This window comes from Bombus flavifrons, chromosome 7, assembly GCF_040668555.2.
Source record: "Bombus flavifrons isolate JBK064 chromosome 7, iyBomFlav1_principal, whole genome shotgun sequence".
Taxonomy (NCBI): Eukaryota; Metazoa; Arthropoda; class Insecta; order Hymenoptera; family Apidae; genus Bombus; species Bombus flavifrons.
Window position 1 is genome coordinate 5430749 of NC_138448.1, and position 21385 is coordinate 5452133.

General features: G+C 37.6%; 1 long non-coding RNA gene across 1 annotated transcript; it reads left to right on the forward strand.

Moving 5' to 3' along the window:
- The first annotated feature begins 500 nt into the window (after positions 1-500).
- LOC138182011 (uncharacterized) lies at positions 501-1965 on the forward strand. Its single transcript, XR_011173672.1, has 3 exons — positions 501-677; positions 1333-1430; positions 1776-1965. It is a non-coding gene; the product is annotated as an uncharacterized LOC138182011 (long non-coding RNA).
- Positions 1966-21385: the final 19420 nt, after the last annotated feature.

Sequence of the window (21385 nt, forward strand, 5' to 3'; positions counted from 1 at the left end):
GTCGAATGGATAGAAAGTGGGGATACGGCAGACTACGAACGACAAGCGTAGAGAAGGAAGAGGAAAGGGGAGATGATGCGGTTCAATCGAGTGGGGGAAGAGAAGGAAGGAAAGAGGCAGATGGGTAGGGAACAAGAAGGATGCATAGGGGTTGGGTGGGGTGAGAAACGACGGAGAGTGAACAGTGGCGAGGGGTCGCTCCACCAACCGAGGGTTGTCGTGCCGGTGGGGAGGTTTGACCTGAGCTAGTTCCCCTCCATTCAATCCACGGCCACAATATCGGTTATAGCGAGCCACTGTTGCCAGATTGTGCGCCTCGACGGCGGCGGTGGCGGCGTGTGGGTGGAGCCACGCGGTGGAGGGAAAGGTCCCCCTGTAACATCACCACCGTCCTCTTCTCTCGTCCTCGTACATACTGCTCGATCCGAGAAACGAAGTACGTCTGTCCGTTTCTCTTTCTCCGTTCCTCCAGTCTCGCTCTCTTTTTCCTCCCGCTCTTTCCCTTTCTTTCTTTCTATAGAGCGCACGCCCTCTCTTTCTACACTACCGTCCTCCGTCTTCCGTTCTCGGTTGCTCCCGCGCTGTTGTTGTCGCTACCGGGACGCACGCAGACCCCTTCGAAACCGAGGTGCATGTGGCATTTCTACGTACGCCGTCCGGAACTTATGTACCAACGGGTATGCGTGCCTCTGTCGATAATGGTATATCGTGTGTACACACTACTCTACGCTGTATAACCGATCGCCTCGAATGGGATGTTTAACGCGATCTTGTTACAAACAGGATCGATTAGTCGGGCAAATTGAAATTACTTAGACAATTTGCGGAGAATCTTGTAAATTGTCTTAAACCTGTTCTAGTAAAAATTCAAGCCGTAGAAAATACCTTCATTGATAACATCGATCAATTTTATCATTATTTTATGCATCGTAGCAACTGCTAGCGTAGTATATTTTTTGTACAATTCTTGAAAAATTTCGAGGTTAATTTGTATATTATGGAACCTGTTATTTTTCCTTGAAATAATTCTTTGACGGGTTTATAGTTTTCACATTTTCGAAAGCACGTGCATTCCGTTAACACGTTTGGACGTATTCTTCGACAAATTCAAACGTAGATCGGGAATGTTGAAACGGGATTTCACGTTAAGTTGTACGAGCGCCTGTGCGCGTCCAATACACCGGCATGTAAATATATACGTGTACGTATACAGAATGATGGGTCGGTTCACGCGTTATTTCTGTATTTGTGTGCCGATGAATACGAGGTTGCTCTTCGAGTCCTCGTTACGTGTCACGGATGTTTAGATTGATACGTGTGTGTATGTTTCAGACAATCACGGTCATCTCGAACGTCTTTCCAGCGGCAGCCTCGAAAGATCGGTCGCAGCGTTGCCTTGTCGCAGGCTACAACTATATCGATGTATATATGTATGTATAGATGAAATAGAATAAAACACAACGAATCGAATATAACTGTACTCACTTATAATTCTATTAGCGTTGTCACTCGTTTTAACCTTCACAACCCATGAACAGTGATAATAATTTATATAAAGATAAACATTATTTGGTATTTATTTTCTGGATAATTCTTCCAATTATCTTATTCAATGATTTTTGTTAAGATTATGCATACTCTTTTGACAATATTAATTAAATTATTGGTATAAATATTTATAACTGTTATGGCAGAAACTGATTTTAAATATAGCTTTAAATAGCTTCTTCTTTGTTTTATGGTGTGGCTCTGCGACTGAACCATCGTGCCCATAGTTTAAACCGACATTGTATTTGAGATTGTAGAAGTTTTGGACGGTTGCTTGGATATCAATCGGGTAGCTCCATTATGCATCACGAAGCTTACCCCAGCCGGCTCAAGAATAAACGTCGAGGAGGGTGTTAGCCTGAGTTCACCACATAGGGGAAAGTTTAAGTATTTCAAGGCAACGAACGTATTATATCGGAACTTTGAATTTGCGCGGTTTTAATAAATCGAGTATAAGACGTTACCAGCGAATCAACTCGATAAATTAATCGAATTCCGTCATAATTTAGTTTTCACCGTTATTAAATAGAAAAATACACAGTCAAAATTGACCTATCTACGATTACGTTATTATATACTTTACTTATATATGTATTTTATTTTATACTTTCGATTAAATTTAAAATAAATTTCAAACAAATTCCAAATCTAGGTTGTAAAGAATTTAAGATTACGAAGACTTTTTTCTTGTGTTTTTAATTTCAAGATGTCGCCTTTTCTAGAAACTTTATGAAATTGACGTAGAAAGAAAGAATTACCGAAATACCTACAAATGCATTACAAAATATTTTACATGTTATTAACATCTAAAAGCGCAATTGCCACTAATTCTAACATACATGTGACGAAAGAGCAAAATTTTTAATTAGTAAGTAAAATTTAAAATGTAACGTGTCGGTGTTTAAATTGTTAAACACGATTCGAAATGACACATAAGGGTAATATATTATAATCGTGCGTAAAAATTGCTAGTACGTTGTGCAGCGTGGTGGCAAACAGGGAACTACAGTACTTTGGCGTGCATCGAGAGCGAAAGGGCCCTCATCCTTATACTACCTCACCATCCCACGCCTAAATCCGTGCCTGTGAGTCGTAACCTTCTCTCTCTTAGCTGCTCCTGGACGTAGGATCGTCCTTCTCTTCTCCCTTCTGTTAATCGCCTTTTCTTTCTTCTTCCCTCGATGGTCTCTTTGTTGCACTTGGAAACGCACGCGCGGGCTCTCACGACCGCATCGAGTTATCCAGTGGCGTCACCACAACGTATTAAACAATAGCGTTTACGCGAGCCGTTTAATTAAAATAATGCACGAGCGCTCGTCAATGAAACCCGAGAGAGGCAGACCATGGTAACTTACGAAATACGTTCGACGATAGAAATTAGAGGTTTGGAAACCACTTCCGCCTTCTTCGGTTCAAGAATTCTTGAAATTCCCTTAGCCATTTGAACGATCTCTGGAAACGCGACGTAAAATAATTCATTTTTTACTTACATTAAAACACAGATATTTCCAAATTTCTTTCATGATACTTAAAACATTGCCATTGCCTTTTTTTATTTATTCTGCTATCCACCACTTCGAAACATTCGACAAAATCGAAGTTCCATCATCTTTTCTATATCGTTCTTGTTTTTCTACTGTTCAATTTAAAATCAGACATTATTTCGTAACAGCCTGTATGACGTAACTTTACTTGGAAGGTAAAAAACACGGGGAATTTAAAGTACTTGAATATAAAATATAATAAAGTTACATCCAATCATCATTTCGGAACGATGACAGGCATATATAGGCTAATTATAATATTCAAGAGATATGGAAGTTTATTATATTACAAAAATGTTATCATAGTAAAGAATATTCTACATTATGAATTAGTCTAATAGAAGATTCATAACGTAGAATATATCGATGTTGAACGGCTGTTGACGCAGTGGTCATCGAACGGAATACCGTTTGTTCGAAAATTTCCCGGCCGAGAGGCAATAAAGGACCTTTACACAAAGGAAACTTAGGTTCTTATGCGAGGACGGGGTATAACGGTATGCTTCTTTTTTCTACCTGTCACGACCCTTAAGTAAGAGCGGCGTACCGAGTCAAGCGAATCTGCCTTTATTTACTGTTGAAAATACCTGGGTTTTCCAAGCAGTTGTCCTTTCGGCTGTAATGTTGTGTACTTGTCACATTAAAGGAAAATGTCGGGAAGTTCCAGGCGTTAAAATGAAAACATTGCAGCGATAAACTCAAACCGAGTTATTCGAAGTAACGTTTAATATTGAGCAAACAATCGATGATAATTCAACGATTAAAGGCGTCAAAGGTCTGTGAAGATCTAGTTATACGTTTACGATTCATCGTGTTGGTGAGAAATGAACGCGGCACAGGCTTCGATAATGATTCTTTCTCTTTCTCATCCTCCTCTTCTTTTGCTTCTCGTCGAAGGATGATGATGATCAGCGGTACGTATCGTGTCTACGATTACGTGATCGGAGACATGGGTGAACGAGGATTCGCCGGTCGCGCATTGTGCGCCGCAGATTATCGTAATTTAACTTTATTGCGAACGGTGACGTTCACCGCTTGGCTCAAAGGATTTGCACGATCTTAAATCCGCCACCGCGCAGCCAACTGCTCGCGCGCACGTTCGCGCGCCAAATCGAACTGCCAACAAGCTGATTATTCGCGGCGTTTACCTTGCAATCGGTGGAACGAGTCTTTGGTGGCGATCGCTGGCTTTGTCGGTTTTGAAACAATCTGCAGACGAGTTTCAGGGATTATATTTTGTTACACAGTAGGTTTTTAAAGAGATTTAACTATTTATATATGTATAGATTAAGAATTCTTTAGAATATGGTATTTTGAAAAATATAGTTTTGCCGTTTAAGATTTTATAATTCTATATTAAAACTTCTTGTTTACTCGATACAATTTTAGAGTGATTTTTAGAAATTGTATTTTATTCTAATGTAAACTTTTTGTGATATAATTTTGTTTTGTAATTTTGTTTAGCGGAGAATCATTGGAAAGGCTAAGTTGTTCGCTGTGTTGTTCTGAAATATTCTTCTGAAACAAAGTAGGCGTTATGAACGTATATTGCATAAGAAAGATATTCTTTTTAACAGAGTGTGTAATTTAAGCATGAATTATGTACTATTCGATACAACCACGCTATCACGTTTTAATAAGCTGTCTGTCTATTTGATAAAATAACGTTTTTATCGGGTCGATTTAATTGCCCGATCAAGTCGCACAAGTAGGCGATCCTCCAATTATATTCTGTCTTGTTTCTTAACTGTACGTACCACGATTACGTGTCGGTAAACGTTTTTCTTTACGTATTTTTCTATTTGTTTAAACTAATTTCTTCTTATCGAGTACTTACGCGAGGTTAATTTCTATAACAATATAATCATTTAATAAATAAAATTATCAAGTAATGTAGCCGAGAAATTTGCATAACTATAATAATAGCAAAAATATAGATGTCTATCGTTCAGAGCTAAATATTTTCCAATCTATACTGCGATGAATACAATTTTTTCAAACGAGTGTAAGATACGCGCAGTTTCTTCAATTATGCATACGCGATCTGCGCCGACCTCTGATAGCCGTCGTATAACGAAAACTGACGCTATAACTTTGTCGATTACGCGACGACAAGAGAATTCGTAGCTGGTATAGCAAGTAATTCATCAAGCGAAGGAAACTAAAAAAAATGTGACGTAGAAATATACGCGAGCGATCGGTGAGAAAACTCCTTTTGCTCTGTGGGTCACTGTTGACTCGTAGTTTGGCCGATCAAGTTAAACCTTCTAATACGTTAATCGTTTCAGTCTACCGCGATTGCAGATAGAGTTTCATCACCGAGAGGTATTGCTTATGGCACGAGGCCTTAAATGGTCCTTCGCTACGAGCGATTTGATACTCGAGGCTATTTAGTCGCGCCGGTGTACGTTTTCTTCAGTTTTCCTGCATCCTTGCTGCGCGATCCTTAGTTTCTCCCATAGTCCATTTTTAGTTCGTTCCCGTGGCGCTTTTATAGCGATACCACTTTCAACTTCAACGCGTAATGTCGTCAAGACTTTGTCCGAAAAATTGTCGATACTTGGTCTCACGACAAATCACCTTCAGACAGGACACCTGTAATCAGTCTAATTTCCTCTACTTTCCGTTCCGATCGTCGAACCGACTTTCCAGGTTTTTTCACAGTTAGAAATTGTAAAAGTTCCTACTTGACGTGTTTAACGCCGATCAAATTGCTTTTAATTTTATATCATGATAAATCATTTCACATATTCATTGATATTGTTAGTAATCAACGTGTTAACTGGCAAATCTATTTCCTAAAATGTTTATATAATTCCATAGATTTTAATCAATCTTTAATGCATGGTCAATTAAAATATGTTTATATATGTATGTTATTTCTATAAAAAAAATCGTTATATTTGAAGATTTGCGATCAAAATTTACACAAAACGATACAAAATTTATGTAAGTTCTATTTTGTGATTTCCATTGTGGACTATATGTAGGATACGTTAAAAGATAATCTTTTACGTAGAATATTACTTATGTAATAATAATAATAATTAATGTTATACCGTTATATTTGGAAAATTAAAATGCAATATATATATTCGTCTTATTTATAAATTTGAAAATAATTTATAAATTGCATATGTTGCGTAATATTGTCGACATTATACATATCATTTACACGAATTATGTGTTACGAAAGTTTTTAATTAGCTTCCCGCATCCGAGTCGATATCATAAACGTATGTGTCGACTTGGATTTGCGACGTAAGTATGTAAGGAACGTTTGTTCGCTTCCAAGAAAAAAGGTTGAAATTGATTATAGTTTTTTACTGTGATCTGAAAACTGAAAAGCCATAATTGTTAGAAATAGATTGCTTGGTAACAGTATAATGACGTAGAGATAAAATACAAGGGTACAACAGATAAGGAAATAAAACAAAAATTGAAGAACATAGGCATATGTGAATGTAACTTCCATTATAAAGGATTAATCTGATAAAAAGAACGAATCGAATTGTTTTAAAAGTTCGCTCAGTAATTCAGAACGCGAGTTCGTTAATTAATACGATTTAAACCAGCGAAGATAAATTTTGATTACAGTTGAACATTTATAGAAATATAAATAAAGTAATCTATAGAAAAATTGTGGCAGAAATTTAATATCAGGACTCGTATAATTATCCTGAATTTCTCTATCAAACAAAATCAGTATGTTATAATTTCTAAATTATAATTTTTCAAGAGGATCGAATTCCCCGGAAGGATCAACGTTCTCCCAAATCTTTGAATAGTTTTTCGAGGAGAGTTGATTGTCGACACGCTGCATAAAAATCGCTGAATAAACGCGAACGTACCGAGTTCCGCGTTAATTATGCATTCAGAAATCCCCCTTTGTCATATCTAACCGAGAGAAAAGAAACGATCGGTTGCGTAAGTAGCGTCACATGTTCGACGCGTTATCGTCCTCATGCAACAATCGCGTATTCGCGAGGTAACGTCGCGACAATTACGCCGTTTCGCTCGATCAAGAATTCGTACGATTTACATTCGTTCTTTGCTCGATTGTGTTTAAATCGTTCTATTTAATCAACGAATTTTCTTGTAGAATAGATTTCTTCCCGACGATAAAGCTTCTATTTTACACAAAAATGGGGGAGATTTCATTTCTAAATCTAATAATGTTATTTTCATTAGTCGTATACACGAAGAAGTTGTTCTATATTACAATTCTCCTATAACAAAATGAAAGTTGCGAGCCGTATTAAAGATATTTCACGGTTGTTGATTAGCAGTGAAATAAATAATACGTAATTATTATAGCGAGCGATCTTTGTTCGAGTTCGTAGGAGATATTCAATTATCTTCGCGGTTCAATCGACTGTGTCAACTGGGTATTAGTTGCTATTTTCTACGACGGTAAACAACGTCGTTGGCAATCAATGGCAACGAGATCGAAGGAACTGACGTTTGGTGTTGGACATGTTGCGATGGCTATGACCTTTTTTTGGCAACAAATCCTAAACAAAATTTGGATTTCGGTAAACACAGTGAAACGTAATAGGATAAGACTAATTGGTTTTCGATTCTTGGTCGTTATACCAGGGATTCCCAAACTTATATAAGGTGGAGCTCAGTTTCGAAAATGATAATTTTTCGGGACCCACTTGAAGATTACACGAAGTGTAACTGCTGTGGAGAGTTGAGTGATAAGCGATTAAAAATTAATCTAATATAAATCAGTGAGCTGAGAGAAATTAGGTGGAAATAGTAAGTCTCATGTTATATTTAGCCGAGTCGGCTTTGAATTGTTTATCTGATGATTCTTGATGAGTAAAACTCTCCTAACGAATATGTGGAGTATTCTTACGTTTGAATATTTAATGTGATCCATCCGAAATCAGCTCGACGCGCATTTTGAACATTTATGCGTTATATTATTAAAATGTATGGAATATGTGGATATTTAGAAACTTGTATAAGAAAACTTTAATGAAAAGCGAGGGGCATTATTTAACATTCAATAATTTTCACATATTGTATATTTGATTTAATGTTAAGCAGGATTTATCCTGGACACGTTGGAAATGCTTAACTTGGATTGACGGTTCACTAGTTTCAATGATTTCGTTGTTAATTCGAGTGTATCTGAACAACGTTCGCAAAGATAATGTTAAATAAGCTTGCGGTGTGTTGGGAATATCGGTCAAGGTAACGAGGATATGACGCGCAATGAGGTTACTCCACGAAATCGCTAACTTTTCAATAAGAAACTTCAAGGGTTTCCGATATCTACATGAACCGAGCGAAATGTACATTATATATAAATCCAAACCATGTATATAAAGTTGCTTCTTTATTATTTTAACGATATACATACATAAATAGATCTAATTTAACGTACATAATTATCGAAAGTAAAGTCTTTGAAAGGAAATGTAATATTAATTTCCATTTGATCGATTCCAAATAACGTATTTATAAAATATACAATACATTCTTATGGATAAAAGTCCAATAAGAATTTCAATGAACATTTTAACAACGATGATATTAACCACTTAACGCGGAGATAGATTGTTTTCAGTTGATTACTTTAGTTACTATAGCTTAAACTATCTATACAAGGTCAATCATAAATGCATACCCATACCTCAGGGAGTGAATCTATACACTAAAATAAGTAAAAAACGTCATATGTCCTAAGTATCTTAGTTTTCGAGTCACGAACGATCAAAGAAAATATATTTCCAGATTCGTTTCAAAATAAATATTAGTCACGATACTCCTATCTCATTATAGTACTAAGGAAATTTCAGAATATTTTGTATAATACACATAATATGTTATACAAATTATGTCATACATTTTCTATAGGTGCTACAGAATGTGCTACAAGAATCCAAATACTTTCGTGAACCGCTGCGAGTAATTTCATATTGCTACGATACATTATCCATGTAAGAAGATACAACGATATATCACTTAATTATCATGAAATATTCGTAATCGAAAATTCATTTGGAATATTGCTCGTGAAATTTCAGGCAATATTCGTCTCGAAACTCGTTCCACGAACTTTAATACCACATACCATAATCCCTTTTATCGTTCGAGTCCTATATCGTCCTATATAGAATGCAATTTCCCGTCGCCACACACGTTGACGTCCAGGAATCCCGGCTAATTATCAATCCGGTAACAATATTTTGACATGCAGAGCGGCGGTGCTCGCGTGGATGCGCGCGCTCGCGCGGATAACGCACCGTGCGACAGAATGATTTACCGCGGCTGCGCACCAGAAGGCTTTCAACCTTCGAAGGACACCGCAGCGCACGCGCACAACGCACCGATTCACCGTGCCGCTGGTACCTTAGCCGCGAACCACGTTTTCCCGCTCGCGATCACGGAACAGAGGTGGGGGGAGGGATATCATGTGCGTGTCGCTGCGCGACGTTCTTACGACGACGTGTCAAAGGTCAGTGTCGGGCTCGTAAAAGCGAAGATTTCGCGGTGATCGTCGAACCTGGCTATCCGATCTTGTGGCCGGGATTCTGGATAGAATCAAAGTTTTGCGAGTCGAGTAAGGTTAGGGTTCCACTGAATGCATCGTTCGACGAACTACGATCGAGTACATATATAGATTCTTTTGAAAGTAGTTACGTCAATTTGAGACTGTGGTTAGTATTTGGACAAACTGGTTTTCCGACGAACGAAACATTTGAAGACCGTAATGAAGGCGCTTACGTTGTAAGAATCTACATACAATATATTTGATTTCTTTGTAACGTAATGAGTTCGCCAGAATGCTAGGTTGTAAGAATTCACTATAACCAGAGCCTAATTCATCGGAACGACTGTTTGTTAGAACACGTATTCGGTGTAACCATAGCCTAAGAAAAGCGATTGTGGTTGTCGCTGAAAGGCAAGATTTCAGCAATCGGACGTCGCGATTAGCTAACGCTTAATTAGCGTTCACTGAGCGGAGAAAGGGACGATGGGGGCAGGATCGCGAGAAAGCCGCGCCGTAGTAGATTTGATTATCGCGCATGCGCGTACGGAAAATCACTAGATCAAGCGTGCAGGAGTTATGAGTTTGATTTCTTTCTTGTCATTGTTATCACAGGTTTTTTTATGTTTAGGTTAGATTTGGGTTAGGGATATTTTTCAATAAATTGCATATACTACACGTTACACGTAATAGTAAATACACGAGTATGTGTGATTACGTTTCTGTCTCGATAAAACAAAACATTAATGTCACTAAGAATACACGTACGTTTTTACTAATAGTAATGGTAAAAAATTCGATACCATCATCTCGACTGGTATGGCAATTCTAGCGTTAGGTGCGAAAAGATGTAACAAAAATTTCTTAACATTTTTCAAGTCAAAGAAGTTTAATTCCATGGTTGTTTCATACTGGTTGTCTGGAAAGAATAATTTTGTCCAGAGATAATCCTGTTGCGCACTTCGATTTGAGATAATACATATTTGAATGAGATAAAGATGACAATGCATGATTTGAAACAATGCAGATAAAGCATCGTACAGTTTAACAATCTTCATTCCTCCATTTACTTAGCATATATCTAGATGGTTCTTACCCAGTCACAATTTGAAATGGAGATTTAATTCGAATTGAAAAAAAATGGAACCTTTGCAAAGACATATTATCTGCTAAATACCATGACTATAATCTGAATATTTTATATATTTTTGCGTGTTATGTGCATTCTATGCATCTTAGCATCTTTAAGTTTCCCATGAAGGCGTAAACATCGGCATTCTACTTATGAGTTTTGCCTAGGAACTAAAAATGCTAGGGATCCTTAGGAACGTTACGAGACGATCAACAACATTGCAGCGATAATAAATAATATCCTAACCTTCCTTTATCAAGAATTAGCAACGAATTCCAAGCGATCAGCTAAATATTTGCTTCGATTAATCTGAAAAATACAAAGTTAAATTGAAAAACTTTGCCTAAGGAGCGAGTGGTTACTGGGTTGCAGCACTTAACCTTTGGCACGAGCGACGAAGCTGCATCGAACTGCAGCGGACGCGTACGCCCTCTTCCTAGCCGAATCGATATTCCCCAGTAATGCAGGTAATTTATTGCTTAACACTCTGATTACCATGCGAATAACGGGTGGTACGCGGATAACGCCCGTGTGTTGGCGTGCTTGCGCGTCGCTGACCGCCGCGCATAAATTCATTGTGCGTGCACGCGCGCACACACATCGCAAAACAACGGGGGGCAAGGAGCGTGATTTTCGAAATGACGAAATTCTACGTTGCCTTTGCGCCATGCTCTCCCTTTTCTCCGTTATCGTTAGTCACACGTTGATCGGCGGTCACGATCACGACGCTAGATTTTTATCAGGTAACGATGTTTTGAAACCGTCAGATAAACCGTATCATCCGAAATTTTATCGCGTTTTGAATCATTCCGCTCCGGGAAACGCCCGATTCTTTGTTCGAAACCGGCATCTGCACATTGCATGTGTTTGAATGAGAATTCGGTACAAAAATCAAAATTCTCTGGCAACGTCCGCAGACCACGTTTGCACGTTCGCAGATCGCGTTCGCAGATCATGTACGCAAGTCTGTAGGTAACATTCGCATGTTCGTAGAACAGATTCACACGTTCGTGAGCCACGTTCGCAGGCAACGTTCGCACGGTTGCAGGCTACGTTTGTACATTTACAGATACGTTTGCACGTTCTTATGTTGCAGAATGCGGCATTTAAATGAAGATACGGAACAAGTGCATATTTCAAAAAGTGCATATAACGTGCAGTTTTCCCGAAACATGTTATCGGGGAATCCGACGTGAATAAAGGTCTGTTTATCGAATCTTTATTAGTATATTATCTACTCCCTGGTACAGTTTAGATATCCTGAATGCTTATTTATTTATTTCTTTGTCTAACCACATGTGGCGATGTTGAAGTAAATACTGCCGATGCCGGAAACGATCTTTCCATTTTTGTAAGTGTCATGCAGAAAGCATTTATTCTTCATTTCGTATTGTCAGATATTGTGCCAAGGATCTGGTGTAACTTTTAAAACATTCATGGAATAATCGTGATCTGAAATCCACTCTTCGATCGAGTCGCGGTTAATACACTAAAAATGGATTTCACTAAAAAGTAAAGAACTTGCAGTGTAACAGTTTGTAGCAAAAAGAAATTATACAGGGTCATTGGTAACTGGTGGTACAAGCGGAAAGGGGGTAATTCTACGCGAAAAAAGAAGTCGAAAATATAGAATAAAAAATTTTTTTTTTTTAATTTTTTAAAAATCTACAGTGAGATCCGTTATAACGAGACGTGATAAGTGCACGTGTACCGAGCGAAAATCCAAAGTCGATTTTCTCGAAAATAAAGCCTCAAACGAAAAATTTTTATTCTATATTTTCGACTTCTTTTTTTGCGTAGAATCACCCCCTTTCCGCTTGTACTACCAGCTACCAATGACCCTGTATAGCGATATAATACAATAGCTTCTTGACATGGAACAATCAAAATTGTAGCATGGTTTGAACTGTATTGTTTTTTTTAACTTGCTCTTTAAAGAAAGAAATCAATTTTTTAAATTGAAAGTTCAAATTATACATATGTTTCCTTAAATTTTCCATATTTAAGGTGTGACAAATACACTAGATAATAAGAATTAACAAACAAGAATTTATAATGAATGAGTAAGCCAATTTCCAAGCGATTAGGTATACATGTACAAACGATTTTTGTTAATCTTCTACAGATTTAGGGGGTTTATTTACAGACAGATGATATCGAATAGTACGATCAAAATCGAACAATGATTATCTCAATGTTTATCCATTGCATGAAATTGCACGAAATTGCCACACCTTTTCGAATCTTTGCTTCGACCAGTTACTGGGTTTTGGAGAACGCATAAAAATGGTCGATCTGTTATTGGACCTTTGGTATTTCTCCGTTGTAATAATTAATAACTGGAGATTTTTAATTGTTTAATTCAGTTTTTCCACTCTAATAGATCTTACTTTTTTCATTAAATTTTGAAGAATCTAGTTGTTGCATTCTAATGATTATTAATTTCTATCCTTATCGTGTTTCCTTGGAGAGCATGAAATAGTAATTTTAGTAATAGTAATTCATTTTTATATCTTTATATTAGATGACGATTTAATTCTTATATTTTATATAAGTAAAGTAAGTATTTTATATAAGTAAGTGATTTAGTAATTTCTTTTAATGATACACAATATTTTTGTATAATGGTAGCTAACAATTAAATATTTTTTCCTAGTTGCCCATTTTCGTAACAAGAATAGGTCATAAAAGAGGAGAGTTTATTTCAACAGCCTGTGCTGGAAAAAAGCTCTCCTATTTTTATTACTCATGTCCCCCTTACTTATTTATTTACTAAATATAATGTACTCTTTACGGCACAAGAATAGCACGGAAAGGCTAATGGCTCAGAACTTAGGGAAATACCACTTATCAGGTATACCTCTATAAATTTCAAGGTATGAACAAAAGATACTAATAGAACGCACAAAATGAATCTAACCTGGTCTAACCAGTGATGAATTAGGTCATAAATGTCGCAAAACAAATTAACGCTAGAACTACCAAGCGTTCAAATGATTTTAGATTTTTCGTTTTTGTAATTACTCGAAATATGTAGGAATTTTTGACAAAATCATCGTTGAATTCTATTAAAACGGAAACACGGTTATGTCTGCTTATTTGTAATCTTCTTAGTTCAGTATATCTAAGTACAGATAAGACTTTGTTCATTCTAGCGCACATTTGTAACCGATTATGTACTCGTCGCAATTCCCTCCAATAATCTTCAAAATCGATAAGCGTATTTCGTTAGAAGCAAGATTCGAGAAACCAACGAAGCATCGACTGCAGTTCTGGAAAAATGAAATTCACAGGCGGAAATTTTATCGACTGTTTGCCCGGTCAACATTTTCGATACGTCCACTGCAGTTCGATTCAAAATGTACGAGAGCCCATTCGACATCGTTAATTTCAATATTTTACTTTATCAGTGAACTCTATCCGCCTTGGTGTCGGTATCAGGACGAGGGACGATCGTTCGAGTACGTTCGCACGCAAAAAGAAGATTGTTTTACAGCCACAAATAATAAGCTCGACTCCGCTCATTTGCAAATTGTCGTCGCCGTTGCATCAAGCGTTCCGTCAGTCGGCGGCAGCCTGCAAGGTTGTCGTGGGCAAGTCGTCGAGGGTGACAGACTTATACGGTAGGAAGTTATTCTTGACCTGTAATTTTAATAATGCCGACGCCAGGCTTCGTGAACCGGGCCGTTCATCCTTCCCGCACGGCCAACGACTGTCCACAGTGTTCACTGTCTATTCAAAAATTGTATACACGTTGAGTTTTACTCTTAACCTGCCATATCATAAATTTCCCTCAATATGCCTATTTTGGTTTCCTGGTCGAAGAACCATGAGGATTAAGAACAAAGAGGTAGGAAAATATTTTATGGAAAATTTTAATCCTTGTAAGAAATTTTATGGAGGAAACAACGTAGTATATTTTAAATGTCAATAGTAGCGTTGTTTAGAAAATGTGAGATTTTGCCTTGACAAAGAGATGAAGATCGTTAACTATTTCTGGAAATTTTGTTATTGGCAGAAGTTTAGAAATTTGGTTATTATCTTTTTCCATGTTTGTTTTATTTATTATTTACTATTTGTTATAAGTTATTGTATATGTACGTGTAGACGTGTAACGAATTTATGATAAGAATGAATTTGTTGGAAACAAGTGAAGTTACGAGACGAAATTAACACGTATCGATCGTTCGTATTATAGGAAAAATATGTTACATTATTCTTTAAGTAACTGATGGAATATTTACTTCAATAGACGCTTCTACCGTAAGTAACAATTGCCTATTTATGGACGTGTTGTATAGAATGAGTCACAAAATCCGTACCCTCTTACGACAAGCTTTATTCCCCTTTGTCATCACCAAGGGATGATAGTTCGGTGAAATACATACTTTCAATTACATCGAATCGATATTTTCTACTAAATTTGTACCTTATTACATGCATTGGCAATATTAATCATATGAACAGTCTCCAGACTGTTAATATTTACGTAACCTTAATTTTAGTTATATCCTTCCCATCGTCGTCAATTATTAACACTAACGCTACTAATTTTTTATATTTTTATTATTTTTATTATTTATTATTGTTTGGACGAACTTTCGGTTTTACTCTCTTACATCTAATTCTCTTCTTATAGGTCTACCTTTCCTCTTTTCCACTCTATTCTATTGCACTACCTTGCTTATTCTACCTCTAAAAATGAAACATTAGGAACTATAAATTATCAACTAATGACTAAAAGACAATTGCAACTTTGGTCTTTAGCCTTCTTGTTGTGCCTCCTTCTAGTTGTTTGCCTTTCTCTTCTCTATTATTGCTTTCAGTTTTGCTAAACCTTTTCCAGCCTCGTTTAGCGTTTTTCCTATGTCCTTTGGTCTTCCCGTTATTTCACATTTTTCTATTACATGTCTTAGGTCTTCTTCTTTCCTTCTGCATAGTCTGCATCTTTTTTCCCCCCTTTTCTTTCCAGTATTCCCTTGCTTTGGCCTCGTTTCCGCATCTGAATCATGCCAGTATTCTTCTGTCCTTCCACTTCCTTCTAAGTACTTTGGTAATTTCTCTTTGGCTATGTTTCTGTAGTGTATATTGTACTTGGATTCCCTTATCCTTTTCCCCTCTCTTCTATTTCTCTCTTTCTTCTATAATTTGGTCTGCTATCATCCTATCTTGCTCCTCTCCTGTTTCTATCTGCGTCCCACCGTTTCTCATCGTCTGCATATGTCAATGACCATACCTTTCTTTCTCCTACCACTATGCCCCCGGCTTGTCCTTTTCTTAATTCTTCTTCTAGTCCTGCCATGTAGATGTTGAATAACGTCGGGCTTAATGGGCATCCTTGTCTGACTCGCCTCACAGTCCAAAATTCTCTTGTGTTGTGGTTCTTGACTCTCTAATTTTTTATATGTACTCAAATATATATACTTATCTAATCATATTAGGTATAATTAAAACAGCATGATAGGAAAACAAATAGGCGTGTATGATTATGCATTTGTCTCGATAAAAATCAATATTTAATTTTCCAAAATTACTCATGCGTTCATTATAATTCGTAACGACAAAGATAATAAATAATAAAAAATAAAAATAAAATAGATAACGAGGAACAGGTAACGAAATTAGAAGAACAAATACGTTTACTCACAGATTTCTCAAAAATACCGTTTTATTCTAATACCATTTAACCAAATCCTTAAGAAGATGCCACTAAACCTAAAACCTACAAGATATGAAAACTTTCAAAAACTAATCTGTCTCATGAGTCTAGAAAATTTCTATAAAAAATTGGAAATTTCGATGTTCCCGATGTTAAAGAAGAATCTAATCAAACTTTCCTAAACGTCGATCCACAATACCGTACATTTCTCACCTACCCTGTTAACCTTCTCGATAAGAGCGAAACGCGAGTGTATAATAGAATCAAGGGTGGAAAATTAATCGCAGGAATCGCGGAGAAAAATTGAGGAGATGGGTACAGGGTGCAAATGAAAAAGTTTTCCACCACCGTAACGAGATAATACAGGCAAATGATTTTGTGGATATTGCGCGGCTCTACCTAAGTACACCCTGCAGATAAACATGAGTTCACCCCGTGTAAAAGCCCCCGTTCTCGCTGCTGAAATAGGGGGATGTTTAGCAGCAGCGGCAAGGGATGATTCAAGCACCCGGCCACCGACTGGCTCCCACTCCCTAAGCTGTGAGCTGTCCATTCAACCGGTGCTGTTAGGGCCGTCTTTCAAAGTAGGCTTTGTTCCAGTTATTGGTATATATATTGCGCAGTAACCGACCAGAAGAGAAAAGAGTTTCGTCTTTATAAAATTTTCCGGAGACGAAGGAGGCTACACCACCTTTGCTCACCCCCTCCCCTTTTAAGGAGATTGCAGGTGGCAAATTTCATTTCTTTTTCCACCCTATGTCTACGCGAGGGTTTAATTAATCGGAGAGAACTTCTGGTGTGTCGTCAGCGTTCGCGTTACGCGTAAATAACGCAGCGTTTAGAAAGAACTGGATGTTTCGATGGATTTAAATGGAATAAGATTGTAGCGAAACTGAACGATGTTCGTGAATGTTTTTTAAAGCGATGCTACTACGTCTAACGTTGATCTTTTCCCTCTTGTAGTTTCCTTAGTTACTTTCTCGTCGTGCGTAACAATTTTCTATGCAGTTTCAATCAATTGTTTCTTGCTTTTGTCTCGAGCGCAATAAACGCGCGTTTAGAAGCCGCCGGCGTAGGTGCTTGGAGCTAGCGTTCGAGATGTCGGTGTTCAAAGAGAAAGCGAAACGAAGATAGATAATAGGAGAACAATCGAAGAAAATACGCAATTCTCTGTTCACGAGATTGTATCGAAGCTCGAGGTAGTTTGGCGATACATCTCTATAAAGAAGGATTTGCGTAAAAGTACAATGCGTGACTGGACACCGTTTCTACTTGTGTTACTCTTCCTGCTTTACGAACGCCATTAGACCCATTGTGCCATACAAAGTCTATAAAACGAATAAACCTATTGACTCCGTTGTATACTTTGAGTTCTAAAAGCGCTTCGACCTTTGAAATTTTGTTTTAGCTGTCAACTATTACCGTTACCTTTACTTATTCTTCACATGTAACATCTATTTTGGCTACACGAACGTAATATGATGAAAATGAAACGATGTACCTAACTCTGCTGCAGCCCTGCAATTTCTATGTCCCAGTATGGACCTTGTTTCAACAAAGCAAGAAAGAAGACCTTTTAATATTTCAAGGAATATTTTAGCGCAACGCTGAAACGACATATCGTACATCTGAACAGGTATTACACAGTTTATTTACGTTCTCCTCGAACGTGAGAAATATTTTAACAGCGAAAAAAGAAACACACAATTACCCAAACGGTCACCAAATAACATCAGTAAATATTTCAATGAGAAACCACAGGTAGTTGATCCATCCAATTTATTCAGCCTTTGTAATCAAATCCACTCGGAACAACGACAAAAATCTGACAATTGTCGAAATAACCCAACATCCTCTTACGAAGACCCAGTCTACATCCATTAATCTAGCGAAACCACCCTCCTTTCTTACAATTCCTTCACGCAAAACCTCCGAGCAGAGTGTACGTATGGCTCTTCCAACTCTTCGAAGGCGATTAGACACGTTTTCTTGGATGCAGCCACCTAACCAGGACCATTCATCGTCCTCGTAAGCGAGCTTTTCTCCTGTTCGTTGCATCCTAATAACCGAACCCCCTCCTAAACGTGCAACAACGTCCTCGCGGTCTTTTCATCTCTATTCGAAATCCACCCCTTTCCTCGTTCTTTTCTTCGTTGAGTTCACGCCTAATTTACTGACTGGCCCAAGCATTATGACGCAGACCAACCGACGCAAATAATCACATGGCGCATTGTCGTCGTCGTTGTACACCTTCCTCTCTCTCTCTCTCTCTCTTTCTCTCTCTTGATTTCGAGCGAATCGTAGGCGTCGAAGTAATTGGATCGCGACACCACACCGACAGAAACGTCGAGGAATATGCATGCCACCGGACTAATTGGGAGAGGCTCCTGTTTCTGCTATTTTTTTTAATAAGCGGCCGTCTCCGATTCTCACCGCGGCGATTTTTAGATCAGTGACAGAGAGCACAGCATACGTGACTGTTACGTGAAAACCCGTTTCTGACGACTAATTGCCAACGTTGGCCAGCAGACTCGAAATTTTTCGTTCGCGACCGACGATTCGCTTGACTTGACCAGTCTGATTGGTTTCATCGCCCCCCCTCGATCGATACGCAAGTTCTTCCGGCTCCGAGGGCAACTTTGCTGCAGGATGACGCTGGTACACTGTGTGTACTGGCGACGCTACTGTTTTTCCGAAGGCTATCGTTCGGATAATGGTCTTTTGGAATTTTCGATATTGGAAACGATAAGTTTAGAAAAACCAAAGTAGATCAATTTGAGAAGCACGCGTGTTAGAATACGCCGACTATCAGAAACCATACGAACCTTCCAAACGACTCTATAGTACTTGCTATCTTGTTTTAACATCGGTGGACAAAAACGTCACAATTTTATAAGACAGAATCGTGTCTGACATGATCAGCGACCGGATGTAACGCCTATATACTGCAGGGTAAGTGACTGTCGACAGAAACGATGAAACATATCTATTGGGTTGGCAACGGTTTTGTCATTACCACCTAATGACAAAATCCGCTATCACTTAGTTGACAACCCAATAACACGAAAATTACTAACGTGTGTACGTATACAAATAAGTTACGTAGCGATCGTAAATTGTCTTCCACCTGCTGCCGTAACTTCACGATGTCGAGATTCGATTACAAGCTCGAAAAGCAATCGCGAAAATTCGAAAATCTCGTCTGTCTACAGCATGAAATGGAGAACGAGTACGGAAAGAGGAGATTTGAAAGCAGTGAAAAATATCGAACGGTCCCCGAAACAGGAAAATGATAGCAATTGTGCGAGAACGGAAATTGTGTTCTGGAACGAGATCGAAGGGGCCCTTCCCCCGTCCAGCCAGCGAAATAATCCGATGAAATTCCATGAAACGGCTCCTTGTTTGTCGTTACAAAGGCTTCTTTGCCGAACCACGGTTTTTCGAGTGACGTTCACCAACCCGTGTTGTCGATGACGTAAAAGCCGAGAGACTCGAACGACGCAGGTTGCTGGGAAAAGTTGGACTTCTCGGAAGGAAAACGAGTCTAACGTGGGAAACATCGTTGAGAATGCTCTTTGGAAGAGGGAAACACATGCGGGCTTTGTTTGGTAATTTAGTGGAGCATCGTTATTGGTAAATGGAAAGGTATCGATTGAATCCACTGGGACGGTCAGTCTGATTAAAGATAATTGTGAAATAAGAAATGGGGGAAAATATTTTGGAGGGAAGAGAGGAACGATAGGGAACGGAAAAGCTTTCAAAAAAAGTAGAAGATACGAGTTAGAAAGAAACTTGGCTACGTCAATATTAGGAGCTGCAAAAATCTTCATTATTGGCTGCTACAAATCTTTAATTATTTAAAATTTCTACTTGTTCTTAGCATTAAATTTCTTCACAGATTTAAATATTAGGTTTGGGTTAAATTGTAGTTTAGTTTTAAAATCTCTACCTTTATATATATATGTGTGTATTAAATAATAAAATATATTATCATTATGTTTTTTAACAGACAGTCTAGCATTGCAATCTGGTGATTTCATAAGAAATTGCTTCTAATTAATAATTCATCGTTAGTTTGTATACTCTGGTAAAATGCACATACTGTCGCTACAAAATGTATCGTACAGTTAAATCTTCTCATCGATTTAGGTATAAAGTTTTAATTAATTCTGCAAAATTCATACGTTTGAATTGTCTCACGTATTTAAAGGCAAAATTTTATAGTTGATAGTGCAATTAAGAACTTAGAAACAGGAAAGAGCAGGCGAAGCAACGTATTACTTTTGTTTTGTTTGAAATGGGGTATTATTTATTCGAATTTAACCGTATCCTTCGGTAATCGATATTTTGCTATCTCTCGTGTATCCTAAGAAGCTAATCTATTTACCGCAACTATGAAATTTTGATACAATATATATATATTTAGAAAAAGAAGCGAAGGAAATTTCACCGCTTATTTGGTATTCTAATTCCAAAGTGATTTCCTGGTCTAGCGAAAAGCAACGCTTTCGACATTTATTCAACGCTTTTACGAAATTTATTATCAGAATCGATTCGCCGCTATTCCAACCACCGTGAAGTCACGGAAATAATGCTTTTCCATCAGAAAATGCGTTTCCGTGTCGCAAGAGAAAAATATTACGGTAAAGATTCATGGAATTATGAAATAAGATGGACCTTTAGGGAAACAGTAGTTAATAACCGAATTTAGTTTATATCAACATATGGCAATCCAGACATTTTGTTATTTTAAATTAGTTACAATTTATTGGTAGTTGAAGATCATTGTCATAGATATTTTAAAACTGTTTTTTTCATGTATTTGTACCTTACAATAGAAATTTCCCAAGTTCAATCGAATATCTTTTGCCGATTTCAACATCGTCTGGAAAATTGTACATTTCGTTTATAATTACTTCTCATTTCTTACGAAGATATCGTAATCATGATTATAATTATTTCTTTGTAACTATTTTATATTTTTCCTCCATTCTTTC